Genomic DNA, 17,150 nt, shown 5'->3' with positions numbered 1-17,150 from the left:
GTGCATAATTCGCAGCCGCTCTGAAGCAGTCAACTTATACTGCCTTCATCGAAAGGCTTCTTACTTGTTATAGTCTTGCTCTGTCCTTTCTTCAGCAATAATCGTTCTATGATGTCTGCGGCTACTCCATTACAGAACACCTTTTCGTGGTCCTCCCACTAGAAATTGAGAGATTTTTTCCGAAGCATTGCTCATTAGCTTAGCGGGATTTTTGAAATCTTTTAAGGCTTGTGGAAAAATAGAGTTTGTTTAGCATAAAATTGAACGATGTTGATGAGGCTTGTTGCCTACAACTTTTTGACTCGCTCTGATCCACAAAAAGGAGGATCCTCTATGGAAGTTCAGTTTCATCGTAATTTTCACATCTATGCGCAAAGTCGCGCAATGGAATGCCAGTCAACTTTAAGCGGATGCTGACATGCGCTTTTTTCTACATAATTCCAGAATAAAGATTCGTTTTGTCAAATTATGGGAATTGTTCATAATTTGTTTGGTAATAAAAGACAAAAGCGCATTTTAGTGTCTCGTTCGGTGCAATTCTTGGTATTTTTTCTAAATATGTATATGATGTTGCACTTTCTTCTAAGGAAGTCGGCCCTAAAAGTGAATCATGTACTCGAATTTTTGTATCCAGATTCAACAGCTTTTGTAAGCCAATAGACGCTGTTACAATCAGAAAATGTTAGAAACCTAAAAAAATAGTTAACTGATTTTTATAAATTCATTAAGCGCAAATTAGTTGACCCCGTTAACATATTTTCGGTATATATTGACTCTTATTATAGTGAGATATCCCGCTCATAAAGTAATAATCCAACACGGCATACGAGTGTTGTAAACTTCGTTGGCAAAATATTTCACTTTCGAACACCAACATTAGCCTGCTGATCTATTAGAAATTTATGTAAATATAATACTCATACTCATATTTAGCCGCGCAACCTCACCACCAGCCAACACCACAGCGTATCAGTAGTAATAATTATTTTGCAATAATTTTTGCATAATTCACACGCACCATAAACACCAAATTGGTAAACACATTTCCAGCGTAAATATGAAAACAAAGTTATGCCATTTATTAGTTTGCTTTATAAAATATGCAATTTCGTAAATAGTTTTGCCAAATTTTATTATTAAAATTCCATGTGCGACAACAGAGCGTTGGTGTGTGTAAATATTTAATTTGTGTTTATTTATTTGTGAAATAAATATGTTTTTGTTGGCGCTCATAACTCAGTATAGCGGTTATTCTACATGTGGTTTGTTGTTTTTATATCGCTGCTTGTGTACTTCGCTCTGGCCCTTTTTTGTATAGCTAGCGGCCAGCATATTTGAACAACTTTTATATTAAATGACGCAAAGCGTGGATATACGAGTACGCGAGCTCGGCATGGTGTATGAGTGTTGAAAACTGTGGCAGCATTGTTTTCTGAAAAATTCCTAGTGAAAAATTTGCTTTAAATACCTTTTGTTTTAATTTTTAATGCTGGAAAAATGTCATGCAACAATTGTTGCATTTCGTTTTATACATTTATGGTAAAAATTATTCTTCCATTCAATATGTCACTCAAATGTTTTTAAGAAATCCATCGGCATTAAATATTCATTACGAACGTTTAGCTGTACTAAATATTTTCTGCTTCAGTTTAAGTATGAAGGTGGGTCAATAAATCCAGGAAAATATTAATTAAGCCCAGTCTGTTCGAAAAGACGGTTTATTTATCGACATTGTCCCTCTACACTCCCTGTGTGGCTTCGCTAATATTTCCAAGCCTTCCAAAGAATATGATTTTTGTAGGCAGTTGTATCGTCTATGACCCATTTTATAATTGGGAATATAAAATCAAAGGCGTCAAAATCTCTGGCTAAGTAAAGCTAGAGTGTAAAAATAGTCAGTTTTCTGTTCTAAGCCTAACTTCTACTCCAGCAGCTCCCATACTAAAAAGTTGTACTGGTAAAAGTGCTGCTATTATTTAGATCCAAATCATTTTTTCCTAAAACTCAGCTCATAGTTACGAAAATTGCACCGTAAAAGGAATTAGAGTTATTTGGTAAATGAAGAAAGATAATGGGGCCCTTGCTTGCAGCAAAATTTCAAAAAGCAAGTCCTCTGTAAGAATTTTAATTATACCTGTGTTAAGAACTTTCCTGATATTGCACGAAGTTTGCGACATTTTGTGTTATTAATTTTAAAAGCGGCCGCCGTACCCGAATGGGTTAGAACGTGACTACCATTCGGAATTCACAGAGAGAACGTAGGTTCAAATCTCGGCGAAACACCAAAATTAAAAAAAAAAAAAAAGAAAAACAATTCTTCTAATAGCGGTCGCCCCTCGGCAGGCAATGGCAAACCTCCGAGTGTATTTCTGCCATGAAAAAGCTCCTCATAAAAATATCTGCCGTTCGGAGTCGGCTTGAAACTGTAGGTCCCTCCATTTGTGGAACAACACCAAGACGCACACCACAAATAGGAGGAGGAGCTCGGCCAAATACCTAACAGAAGTGTACGCGCCAATTATTTATTTATTTATTTTATTTTAATTTTAAAAGCAAAAGCATTTATTTCATTTGAAATTTCGACCTAAATTATTATGGACTTTTACTTCCAGGAAGATTCCATCAGAGCTTTAATTAAAATTTCATGAGTAGCTTTCATCAGAGCTTTAATTATACTTTCATAAAGGGATTTCATCATAGCTTTCACCAAAATTTGCGCGATCGTTCCCATTAGATCTTAGATCAGAGCAGCATTTGACATGAGATACCATAGAATTTATTGAATTAAATAAATCTCACAGTTACAATATATAAAGTATAATGCCCTCTCTAAAATATTAGATATTCGTTTTTCAGGATTGATTTTGGATTATTTATAAATGAAAAAGAAACCTGCATTTAGAAGGAGATATTTAGTAGGCAGAGATTTTAACTGAAGGTAAAACCTCAAATTTAAATTTTTTTGTTTCGACGCTTTCTGACAGCAGCGATGGTCTACACTGCTGGCTGAAGCTCATTAATAAATTTTATTTGGCAAATAGTGAAATAGTTCTACAATTATTATTTGCATAAAACTGAGCAACAATTCTTTGTAGTATATGTAAGTTTCTGCGAAAAACTAAAAGTGTAAGCAATATGTTTTCTTGAGACCTGCTTAGCTTATTTTCTTAAAATACATATTCAATGCTTTGCCTATTAGAGCGCACTTCGTTTTCGAAGCTCATGCACCTATTTTAATAACTAAGTCCTCTCCGAAAACTAAAACAAAAAAACAAGAGTAAAGATTTAAAAATTTTAAAATAATACTTCGGTTTTCTTCAATTCAAGCGCAGGCACTTGAATAAACCCAACTGCTGCAAAGAAAGCAGCAAAAGGAAAAACGTTAAAAAATTCAAAGCCAACCCTAAAAATAACCAAAAATCCATTGGCAGTCAAAAAGCTGTTAAAAGTGTGCTGGAAAGCATGCAAACACTAGCTAAAACAATATTTACGCACACAGCGCGCAGCTGGCAGCTGACAGCTGGTAGTACTCCATGGCGTATGAGTAACTTCCCATAGGTGTATGCTGAGGTGCCACAGAGCACGTACCGGCGAGAGCCACTATAACTACATGTGCGCCGTTACTTTGATGGCAAGCAAAAGTGTAATAACTGTACAAGTAACTTTCGGGCACAAATGTAGTTGGCCGCGTATATGTGTGCGTGTGTGCTGTTATCTCTCTTTTTTTGCCTAACCAACTATAAGTGCCCTTAAGTGGCTGCTTTACTGTCTCCGCACATAGCTTCGGGTAGTTTTTCACTTAAGCGCAGATATTTATTTTATATGCAAGTATATATTATATATTAGAGTGGGGTCAAATATGCAAAGCAGAATCCGGTTCAACAAAAAAGAGGCCCTCTTTAATTAATACGCAAATTGAGAAGAAATCATGACAATAAAGATAAAAGATCTATAATGAAAATAATTGTAAACACGTTGTTAATTGAAAAAAAGACTAACGCCTAGAAAAAATTTTATAAAAAATTAACTATTAAAAAATATTATATATAATAAATAAAATATAGGAAAATATAAAAAGAGTATTAAAAATAAATATTTGAACTATTGAAAAATTTATTTCAATTTGGTTAGTTTGATTTACGTAGTAAAAAAGTCTTACAGTCAATATATGTAATATACCTCTGTAAGGTGCATGTGCAAGGCTCTTCCTCCTATTTATGCTGTTCGTCTTAATATTTTCTCAGAAGTGGAGGGACCTAAAGTTTTATGTTGTCTCCGAACTATAATTGGTTTTGCTGATGATCTTTTTCAATACCATCCCATTGCAATATTAACAAATTACTTATACTTTTCTTTGTAGCCCAATAATAGAGTTATTTAAATACGAAATTGATATCTAAAATAAATCCTTTGTATCAAAACATCGCCAAATGCAAGTTTATATTCCAACACAAAAAAAAGAGAAATAATAATTTTATTTTGGTCAATAATAATCTTCGTAATTTGTAATTGCCGATGAATTGGAACCATGAATTGGATGAACGATTGTGTATGCAATTTACGAGAAAAGCGATGGTGCAGTCTAGAAAGCTACAGGGTGTAAAGAGTTTTGTGACAAGCGCGAGAAGACTATCGAACTTTCTTCTTCTTACACTTGGATGAAAAGGCGTTCGATTGATGGTCGGTATGATTACAAGGCGCAATCCATAGGGTTAACATATGACCATTAGAGTCATTGAGGACGCGATTTGCCTGTCTTGCTTTGAGAATGACTAATATTCCTTTCGTCAAACTGGAGGATATTTTCAGATTTGCAAAAAATATAGAAAATTCTCACAGAACTCTCTGCTATCCCTGTCCCTTTTCTATCCTTTAACTTTCTCTCTGTTACTTCTCTCCTTTCCTTTTTTACTATCTACCCTTTACTTTCTTTTGAATACAATGGGTTTTAAATCTGAATTTTTAAGAGAGACCACTCTCGATGCTTCTTAGCTCGCCGTTTTCAAATTTCAATTTCAACTTTATACTTATTAAAGAGAGACTCTTTTAAAATTTGGACGGGATCGAAATTTACTTTAAAATTGCGCTTTAGTAAACTTTTTTTTTAGAAATGTATATAGAATTAAAATCTCCTTGTTGTGATGCCGAAAAAAATTTGCCAGCCCTAATATGCATACACATATACTAATATATAAACGTATACGCATACACGAAAGTAACAATTCGGCTGTTTTGCTATATTTTTTACACTCTCTGCCTTGCCATGTAATTGGCTGCTATCCACTTCGTCATTTACCTGCTTACATTGTACCTCATTTCGAATTTATTGCAGTAGGCAGGCATATTTACTTTCACCTTAATTGTCCTTACTAACCGTCTGTTACGTATCTGGGCTGGCTCACGGCAAGTTTCATGTGGCAACTGGCAAACGAAAACTGGCAATTGGCGATTGGCAGCTGGCAGCTGTTGTGGTGCCATTTTAAGCGCAAACTTTCGACGCGAGTCCATTTACCTTTTTGTAAGTTTTAATGCTGCAAGCGCAATTAAACCGCGAATCGCACTTCCTTTCTGTATTCGCTCTTTGTGGTTCAGCGTCGTAATGGTCCTTTACAGGGCACGCTCTACCACGTGAAGGTTGTTGAGTGAAAGTTTGTTGCTCCCTTTAGTAAAAGTGAATAATAGTTTTGACTCCGATGCCACTTGATGAGGGTTTAAATGACTAACAGTGCTAGTGATTTGTACAAACTAAATGAAAAGGATGAAAATTTAATGAGAATTATTTCTTGGGATGGCTAAGAGTTTCCAAGTATTTAATTGTGTGCGTTGGGTAGCTAAGGGTTCGCTCAGCGTACATCTTATTGAAAGTTTTCGTGATAAAAGTGGGAGCTACTAAAATACTACTCAAGGAAAATTCATACACTCGAGCGCCAGCATTGTAAGTCTTGATACCTAATGAAAAGTTTTCGGACGCGGAAGCCACCTGCAACCAGAGCAGGTGTTTCAAAAGTATTGATATATTTATGGGAAACATGTACTTGATTTATTGAAGTGTGTCCTGATGTTGTACTAAAAGTAGAAAAATTCACATTTTTTTGCAAGTTTATTCAAGTGAAATTTTTCTGTAGACAGAAAAATCTTGAATTATCTGCATACTATAAAAAACAGTCAGTCGTAATGTGAAGAGTTTTTATAATAAATATACATCCGAAGTTTCGTCATACCCTGCCGAGGGATGCCCGCATTTGGAAACAAATTTTCCATATCCTTAAAAGGCATCTTTTGTGCTAATTGGGTCTGGGCTGTGTCACTCAGACAACACCTCCACCACCACCACCCCCAGGCTCATACCACAGACAAGTCGTACCAGTAAATTCTGTTCTTATATTAAGGAAAAATAAAGTTAAGCTCCCTCGGGCGGATCCTATTCCTGGATTATGCACAGATCTTCCTCGTAAATAATTTTTTTTAATTTCAGGAAAATTAAAAATAGCTGTTGCAGACACGAATCACGAATATGTTTAGAGCAGGTCATTCGAGTAAGAAGGAATTCAAGTAAGCAGGCATTCATGTCAGCTACACTCTCGAGTTAAGAAAATACTAAACTATCCTAGAAAGAGAATATAAAACGGCTCCCTTGGATAATTTCTGCTTCCAAATCAAGGGAAAATAAAATCCTTCTCCAGACTCGATTTGGTAACACATATTCGACTGATTCTTAAAGTACAATTTCACTCACGTACTAAAAAGGATTAAGCGCTGCATCTAGATTCCGCGTCTCGATAAATCCTTTGAGTCAATTTTGCTCTGGTGATTAGGGAAAGATAAAACCCTGCTTTTAGATTAGTACGAATAGTTTAATGTCACTAAATCCATATCCTTTGCATCTGATCCATTACTTCCGCTTAGCCTTTCGTAGGAAGTGAGCAGCTGCCCCTCAAATAATTTAAAGCAATTGTAGCGCTTTGTAATTACTCCGTTCTTCCCCCTCCATATAAGGGCTTTCTTTTCAGTTTTTTAGTTCGTTCTTTTTTTGTTTGTGCTTGAAACTTTCATGTTATACTTCAAGTACTCTCGTGTGTAAGCCTCTAAATGTCCTTGAAGCGCTTCATTTGTATTTCATTTCCTTTATTTTCAAGTGCCACAAGCACTTTTACTTGCATATGTGACATCTGCCAGTCTCTTGTACGAGTATGTTGAATACGTCAGTGACCAATTGAACGCTGCTGGCAGTTCAAATTGCAGACAAGTGATGGCTGGCTGGATAGCTGCAAATTTATTCGTTCACATGCACACAACTCATCGGCTGCCCTCTTTCATACGTTTGTTAGCGAGTTCATATATGTATTAGTGTGTGCTCAAACATATGTACGTATGATGAGGTCCTTGCCTGTGTATATGTATACGTACATACATATGTTAGTTTAAATGAAATTCCACACTGAACGCTAACGCAAAATTCTGTCAGGATATGCAACAAGGATATGAATATGCAAAGCATTTTTTCGTCTACTGACGCTGCCATGCAGCAATTTTCGACAGAGCAAAATCAAAAAAAACAAATATTTAAAAAAAATAAAAACAAAAAAATGTGAAAGCTATGAAAAACAGTTTTTAATACCCTCAAAATTAATGCAACACATGCGATGAGAAAATGAGTTCATTTTGTTTTTTTTGTTTTTGGTTTTTTGTACAATATTTTTATGAAGCTCAACAGACCTTGCAGTTCCTTTGAATTACGGATATGCTGCATAGTTTGCTATGTAAATGAAAAACTGTGAGAAAAAGTTCATTCCATACTTTCCGGCGACAAAATGTGGAACAAGCGCAATTATTTCATAGTTCTAATATTTCATTTTCTCTTGTTTTCCCTTTTGTTTTGGCTTAAAGGAAGCGCACATGAGAAAGTTGCACAGCTAGTAATATTATGTATTGCAGCTCATTTTCATTCAATTTGATGTGCAACCACAGCGATAAGAGTTAAGTTAACTTGGAAGAATTGTGTAGGAGTAGAGCAAGCTTTTTTAGCCTAGCGGAGCCCTGTACGAAATTATAGGCTGAAAAAATTGTAGAAATGACAAGGAAAAGTAGCAGAAAATGAGAAATTGCAAGTGTGTGCGAGGCGAAAACTGTTGTGGTAAAAAATACTTATCTTCTAAATCGGATGCATTGTTGTCTATATTGCGGAGACTTTAGTACTTTTTACGACATTCTGCAAGACAGGTTAGGTTAGGTTTGGCACTTAGACCACTAAATGGGCCCGTTGTGAGCCGCGAGGGCTGAGCTAGATTTCCCTCTTCATATTGAACTGTCCTGAGCTTTTCACAAAGCGTAAAGGTCATTGATACCTAAAGTGTACAGATTATCTATATTCGTTAAGAAGTAGGATCTTAAATATCGGTTCTTGCTTCTGGCTAGAGCTGGGCATGTGCAAAAAAGGTGTTGAATTGTTCCCAACTCCTCCTCATTTCTGCAGCTACGACAGAAATCATGCGTGTAAACGCCTAATCTCCTTGCATGATTTCCTATAAGACAATGTCCTGTGGGGGCCCCTACTAAGGTCCTAATGTGAAGTCTACTCAATTTTATAATACTCTTGGACAGACGTAGATTTAGCCTTGGTCATGTTTGCCTAGTAATTTCACAGGTGTTAACGCTAATCCATCTTTGATTTTCGGAACTGAATAGTGCGTCCTTAATAAGAAGCTTGCAAGTTACGAGAGGTACCTCCATAAAATTACTTATGTTTGGCATATAGGTACCTTCTCTTGCAAGTTGGTCTGCCCTACAGTTCCCTCGTCTATCTCTGTGGCCTGGACCCAGTATAATATTATACGATATTGTTCGGCCATCTCATTAAGAGATTCGCGGCAACGTAAGAGACTCCTTGATGTTGTTTGGAATGCATCCAAGGCTCGTAGGGCAGCTTGGCTGTCTGATAGAATGTAGATATCTGTTGATGATATTCTGTTTATCTTTAACCATTTTAAGGCTTCATGAATGGCGTATTTTTCCGCTTGAAAAACAGTAGGATTCGAAAACGACCGAGGTAAAGTTAGTTTATGCATTGAAAATCTTGGTTTTGTGCAGCAGATTCGATATATCTGGCAACCTTCTCCAAAGCACATGAGCGAAAGGCATTTCGTGAAAGCAAAAGACAAAAACTGCGCACCAGTTCACAGTTAAATAGATGCTGCTAAAGAAAACTTAACTAAAGAGTTATGTAGTTAAGCGATCTTAGAGCGATCTTTGAAGATATGTGCGCCTAAGGAGTGAGGCTCAGTTTTTTGTAGTTGAATATAAGAAGCTTGCAATTAAGGCTCAATATTTGCGGTCAAAGTAATTTATAACGAGAAATGTTGTAGGCTAAGATTGTAAATTGAAATCATATACAAATTTGTTGATAAACAACCTACTGAATTTTTTGCTTTACTGGTTTTAACCACGAAGATCTACAGATTCTTAATGTCAAGTTGCTCCACATGTCAGCAAAAATCCTTGTGTGAAACCTTATGACTATTAAAAACGGTCCTGCATGATAAATCACATGAACTATTTTGAGGCAGAAAACTTCTGAGAATTTCCATTGTGCCTTTTTCTTTGTTTGTAGCATACCTGAGTGAAGTACTAGTAAAAAAAAATATTGATTAGGGGCAAGAATAAGACGTGGTACTCGGCAAGACATGTCACCAAACGGTCATGCATGGTAAATCACATGAACTATTCTGTGTAAGGAAACTAATTCTGGTCTCGGTTGTGCCTCTCTTGAAATTTTTCCAACAAACACGACACTCTGCAAGACACGTCACCAAACGGTCATGCATGATGAATGACATGAGCTATTTTGCGGTAAGTAAATTCTGCGAATTTCCTTTTCACATGTTTTTACTGCAAACTCGACACTTTGCAAGACATTTTGGCGCTATCTGTGCCACATGAAAGCGGTCATGCGTGAGAGTTAAAATATATTATTTTGTATGGGAAAAATTATGCTTCGCTGATAGCAGCTGTTCTGTTTGGGTACTATGATGCCATTAGTTCGTTATTCGCTTAATTCTGTCGTGCATATATCTAGCATAACATAACAAGAGCAGTACTCAGTTGCAGAGCGCTCATTAATAACCAAAAGTAGAACTGAATAAAATGACAGTTAGATGATATTTAGCTGTAGTTGTGTGCATGCTTTTGCGGTACTATAGTTCTTGTAGTTTCGTGGAAATTTCTAAGCTGCACTGAAGATGTCGGATTGTAGCAATTATTTTAACAGGCAAAAAGCGTAACCTGCAGCATTGCTTTGGATTTGTTTTTGGATAACCGAAATGTTCGAGGCAACTGCATTTGAACGAGAATGTAATTGTGGGCGTTGGTGAAATAATGTTAAAGAAAAAAAAAAACAAAATTAATTTGTTCATAAATGCAGAGCAACATGTCTCTAAGTAAATTACGGTTATAGTTGAATCAAAGTTTTGGAAAGTAAGTGCGAAAGTTGCAATGAGCAAAGGAACGTGGAATGACTTCCGAAGCGTGCGTGTGCAAATGAAGATTTATGTGAATGGAAGCAAAACCGATGAGAAATATGCAAATTCTAAGCGTCTGTAGAAACAGTAGGTGCTTGAATTTGAGCGAAACACCAAAGCGGATGCTTTACAATTCATTCGAAACCTTTCAGAGGAAAGTATTACACTTAAGAAAATCTTACTTTTCCCTAATACATACGAAAGAGTACATGAATTTTTTTATTATTACATACACAGACATATGCACTTAACTTCCAACAGTTATGCTACAACCTGTAGTGCTAAGTCAGAAATACATCTAAGTAAGAAATGATCGACAGTAATAATAAAAATATCAAATAAACCAAAAATTGCGGAATGCACGCGCGCAAATAAACCGAATAGTCATCATCCCGCTGTTAGCGCCTGCCAAAGCAAGGCAAACCATCAATCCTCGTTCATCATTGTCACGGAGAGTTGGTGTTAATTTCATAACAGCAAACATATTTGCACATGGGGAGCACAGCTCTATGAATAAGCAAATATAAGCAAATATTGAAATAGAACTACCCAAATCGGCTTTATTTATTATTAAACTTGCGTTGAAAGCAGATGCCTAGCGGCGAGCCAAAATTTTCTGCAGCAAAACTCCATTTTCACTTACACTACTCACTAGGTAGTGATTGCTAGTTACAGAAAGGGTAAGTGTATACAAGTCTTAAGATGTATGTGTGTGCAAGATATAAGTGTACTATGTCTTGAATTTTTTTGTTTATTACACTCAGAATTGATTACTTTTTTCACGTCACTATTCCCCAAAGGCGTGACTATTACACGCACACACATTCACGCTTGTATTCATATACACATACAAATACGAATACAGTTCCGCCCTCAAAAGAACGTATTTATCAATTTTTAATGTAAGTAATGACGATGTGGTGTTTGGTGCAAACAAAAGTAATAAAAATCATAAAATGTGTCGAAATTGTTTTTTGTTGCATATCTGCCATGCGTTGGTGCGGTGTGGGGTCAAAAATTAATTACCACAAATAAATCATAGCTCCTTAAAAGAGTTGAAAGTGTTGTAAGAAAATATTTACTGTCGGTTATGATTGATTTAAGTGTATTGTGTACTTTTGGCAAGGTATGCACACTTTGCGTCTTGCTGCTAATGGAAAATGATGCAGTAAAGGGTTTGAGAAACTGTAGTAACAAATATATATCCAACTGTTGCTTTAAGTTTATTGGCACACTTTTTGATTGTTACAAACAAATTAGGAGAGCTGCTGTACCAACTTTGTGCCAAACAGGCTTAGAGTAACTGTTATACAAAAAAAATATGGGGTACTCGGTAGCAAAAGTGCTATTATTATTATCATTACTAGCGGACCCGACAGACTTCGTTCTGTCAAATAGATTTTGAATGTGGCAGTTTATATTTCGACCTTAAGGAAGTCGTCTGGTAACTTACACGTTTTTTGAGACCATGTTTGGGACATTTTTTGGAAGGGAAAATAAAATTCAATCGGTTTGATTTTCTGATATGTTATTAAAGGTATCAAAAGGTTTAATTTAAATAAAATTAAAATTTTATTTTTTTTTTTAAGTTTTGATACTATTTTTGTACACTGCAGCAAGCGGCAAAAAAAAAGAGGTACAGCGGCTGGCCGGCGTGATTTCGTCACTTTTGGTCATCTGAAACAGAAAAAACAAATTGCTTATTAATCAGTGTGCTTGTCGTTCTGGCGGGTAGTAAGATCGAATGATTTTGAAAAAAAATAACAAAATGGCGGACTTCGTAAGAAAATTGCCTCTTTTTAAAGTGGAAATCGGATTAAAAAATGGAAAGTTAGGGACGAAATAAATTAAATCTACTACCCGCCAGAACTATTGATGTGTAGAAAAACGGGAGCGTGTCATTATTCTGTATTACAAAATTCTGGGTGACAAAATTCTGTAAATTGCAAAAAAATTCTGCCTTTTAAAATTCTGCTTTTTTAAAATTCTGCTTTTTTAAAATTCTGCTTTATAAAATTCTGTTTTTTCAAAATTCTGCATGTTTAATGCGAAAAATTCTGCTTTATTCAAGTTTAGTGATTTTTGTCATACAGGAAGTAACAAAATAAACATTTATTCCATAAATATGCATATGTATATGTTTAAGCGATAACAATATTTTAGTTTAGCCAATTACAATATTTTTGGAATTCTTTTTAAATATGTAGTGTGACTTAATTCATTTCTTTTCTTAATAATTCTTCGCAGCTGTTCGTTTTTTTTAGAAGAGTTCTACGCAAAAATACTGTGGATTGCGTAGCCGGAGTTGGACTGATGAGGGTTATTTTTTTGAAGCGCGGCCGAAGGCCGCCCATGCGAAAAGGAGTTCTACGCAAAAATACTGTGGATTCTATCGAAACTGAAGAAAAAATTATTATTGTTACTATTTTTTATTTAATATCTCGAATAATAATAAAAAATAATAATAATAATAAATTAAATAATAACATTGTTAACATTATATTTTAATACAGAATTTTGTAATACAGAATTTTGAAAGCAGAATTTTAGAAAGCAGAATTTTAAAAAAGCAGAATTTTAAAAAAGCAGAATTTCGTTTTTAGAATTTTGTACATACAGAATTTCGACACCAACCCTAGAAAAACATATCTAAAGTTCAGCTCAATTCGTTAGATAGAAAATTTGTTTTCACGACGGCCATCCGGAAAAACGTTGTTTTGAGAAAAACGCGTTTAAAGTTTTAGCAATTGATTATTTATAGCGCGCGCAAGTACGAGCCGCTCTCATGTATGTGCTATAATTTCGTCAATATTTCGAGTTTCGGTCAAAAATTTGTACAGTATATTACCAATATATCGCACTTTCAAAATATGTAAAAAACCGAAATTCGAAACTTTCAAAATAAGTTACCAGACTACTACCTTAAGACGTTTTCACTCTGCTGACCCTCACACACCGCCCTAGAGGGCTTGAAACTAAGAGGGGAACTTAAGGTTCAAACCTGATTGAAAAGTAATCTAAGGGGATAGGAGGGGCCTAAAGGTGACAAATATTTATAAAGTGGGTGCTTTAATGGCAAAACATAGAGATAATTAATTATTTATTATTATTATTCTTATGTTTGGATTTGTTCAGCCCTGAATTTAATGGCAAAAGAGTACGCTGAAGTTTACAAAAACAAAACAACTTTAGATCGGCAGACAATTCGCAAGGAAGGAAGAGAGCGTAGCTTGCGTTCATGGCAGGAAAAATGGAGTTCGTCCCTGAACGAACGCTGGACATACCGTCTGATCCCCTTAATAGCCAAGTGGGTAAACCGTAAACATGGACAGTGAGACTATTCTCTAACTTAAATACTGACGGGATATGGGTGTTTCAAATCCTATCTATATAGGTTTAAGCACGAAGACGACCCGTACTGTTCTCATTGTGCACCCGCTGTAGAAGATGCAGAACATCTTTTGTATGTCTGTCCGCGATTTGTGGAAGGAATTAAGCATTAGGATGGGGAAGCCAATTTCGGCTGATAACCTAGTGGAAATTGTGTTAGAGTCAAAGAACATTGGTCCTCTGTATATATGTAATATGGCAAAAATAGCAATCTCCAAACTGCGTCGCGCTGAACAACAGCGCAGATCTTCATGTAGAGGCAATAGGCCGCTCCCCTTCCCGTCAAGTGATACTTGACGGTTGACGTCGCTGAACAACACAGCAAAAATTTCCAAGAATTGACAATAGGCCGCTCCCCCTCCCGCGAAGTCATGCCTAACGGTTGTCCCGCGGTGGGAGGGAAACGGTTTTTAGTGGGTGAGTCGAAAGGCAAGTTCCACACTTTTCGGCTTTCAATGCTTTGTGCCACCTCAACAAAGAAATATAATTAGATTGCATCCAATTCTGGTGTATTGATATGAAACTGCTATGGAAAACTCTTATACAAAGTACCAAACTGGTATACAAAACTTGTATACAAGGTATGAAACTGTTATACAAAAGGTGTCTAGAAAGCATGAAACTGTTATATAAATGAAGGTCAAATTATACATGTTATGCAAAGTACGAAACTGTTATATAAACACACATACAAAATACATAACTTTTATAAAAACTGTCATACAAAGTACGTAACTGTTATAAAACTGGTATACAAATTTTAAATAGTTATGTACATATGTATTTATATATGTAAAAATTATTTAGCGTAGCAAAATTGTCTTGTGGAAAACGAAAGCGTAAGAAACCTATTTACTGATTATATGATAGTTACATAGATTTTTTAACATTTTTTTCAACATACCTGCATAAGAAAGTCGTATAATAAAAACCATTATTTTCAGTTATTTCAGGTTAGTGTTTTATTTTTAAATAGGCCAATAATATAGTTTAAAAATAACAAAATGTAATACTCAAATTCTTTGCAAACAATAAAAATAAACAAAATTTTAAAAGCTGAAGTTATTTCACGCTGTGAAAAAAATAGGGACAGCTACAAAAGTTCAACATTTATAAATTATTTATAAATTAAATTATTTTCGCTTTTTGATATTTTGTTGCCCTGCCTTTGCTTTGTACAACAACCAACTTCTGGCCTGGAATACTTTCCCAAGCTTCCTTTATTATTGACCAGAGTTGGCCTTTGTTGGTCGCTTTTTCCCCTCAAAGCTAGCTTTACATGTTGCCACAAGGCCAATATGTTTATTTTGTTATTGGTGAACCATTTCTTGGCCAGCTTCGATGTGTGCTGCGGATCGTTGTCTTGCTGAAACACCCATCGAAGTGGCATATTATCCTCAGTATAAGGCAGCATTACCTCATTTAAAATTGTACAATAAGTCGCAGCTGTCATTTTCTCCTCGATTAGGTATACCGGACCAACACCTTGGTAGGAGAAACATGCCCATATCATAATTGAGCCTCCACCATGTTTAATGATTTTAATTGTATATTGCGGTTTGAAAGGGGTGTTCACTGGCCTGCGAACGTGTTAGGAACCACAGTCAGGATAAAACATATTAATTTAGACTCATCCGACCACAGGATATTCCCCCATTTCTGCACTGACCAGTTGATATGCTTGTTCGCAAAAAAAAAACCTTTTAGTAATATTGCTTTTCGACAGAAGAGGTTTTTTTTTTTTTATTTTTTGTCGAGACAACTAGCAAGTGCAGCACTCAGACATTAATTGAGTCCATTGTATTACACTTGGATTCCCTTTTAATTTTCTTTAAATCTACCCAATCTCCGAAGTAGATCTTGTGGTGCCAAGGAGCCAAGATGGTCGCTTCTTAACACATTAGTGCCAAAGACCTCAAACCTGATTCGAGCGAAGGCGGGGCAGACACACAGGAGGTGGTCCGCCGTCTCATCCTCCTCTTCACAAGCTGGGCAGAGTACACTGTCTGAGATGCCCAACCTTTCCATGTGCTTTGCCCACAGAAGGTGGCCCGTCATCAGTCCAGCCAACCGTCCGGAGGGCTGTCTAAGGCCGCACTCCCCTCTGCTTAATGACAGAAGGGTTTGCGACAGTCGATCGGACATGATAGGTAACATCAGTTTTGCCCATCTGCAGCCTCTCTCAGCCTGCCAAGCTCGCTTGTGGGTGGTAGTTACCCATTTGCTAATCGTGTCTGTGATAGCCGCAGAAGGGAGGGGCATCTTAGCTAAGGAGTCAGAGGTCTCGTTACCCGCGATACCCACGTGTCCCGGGACCCATGTTAGCATCAGGCTATTATGTCTACCGACATAGTTCAGCCAGGATTTACACGACTTGACTACCCCTGATGTGGTTGGAGGGCTGTCTAAGGCCATAAGCGCAGCTTGGCTGTCGCTGCAGACACATATAGATCTGCCTCTCTATCGTTTTTCCACAACAAAGTTCATCGCTTCTTGAACTGCATACACCTCCGTTTGAAACACAGATGCATGCATTCCAAGAGCAAAGTGCAGTTTTGTCCCGCTGGATTCTACGTAGACCCCAGAGCCGGAGCCATGCTCGCTCCTGGAGCCATCCGTAAAACTGCAAAAACAGTGTTTGCCGGGCTCATTTTCTGAGTCTTCCCACAACTGAGCCTCTGGTAGCACTACACTGTATCTCTTTTCAAGTACGACTCTTGATGGCATGGAGAGAATCGTTGGATCGATGTCCATGCCTTCTCTGTGTTCCAATGCCGGACAAGGGCCGTACCAGTTCCCGTTGTGTTTCAGTCTGCAGATGGCCTTCAAGGCCTCTCCGGGATGAAAGCATCAAGTGGTGGTAAACCAATCAGAGCATCTAGTGCCGGGCCTGAAGTAGTCGGAAAAGCTCCGGTGGAACAGATGGCCACAGTGCGTTGTAGTCTCGATAAGGTCCTCCTGGCTCCCACTAAAGAGAGTATACTCATCCAGACCACTGATGCATAGGTGATAATGGGTCTTATCATAGCCGGGTAGATCCATAGGACCTTGCTAGGAGAGAGACCCCACGTTTTCCCAAAGACACGTTTGCACTGCCAGAAAGCTGTCAGTGCTTTGGATGCCTTTGTTTCAACGTGTAATTTCCATAGGAGCTTACTATCGAGGATTACTCCAAGATATTTAATTTCCTTGGATAGCTGGATTGTGACTCCTTTTAGCTTTGGCAGAGCGAGTCCATCAAGCTTC

This window comes from Anastrepha obliqua, chromosome 2, assembly GCF_027943255.1.
Source record: "Anastrepha obliqua isolate idAnaObli1 chromosome 2, idAnaObli1_1.0, whole genome shotgun sequence".
NCBI lineage: Eukaryota > Metazoa > Arthropoda > Insecta > Diptera > Tephritidae > Anastrepha > Anastrepha obliqua.
The sequence above is the reverse complement of the archived record's forward strand: the minus strand, read 5'-3'. Positions refer to the sequence as shown.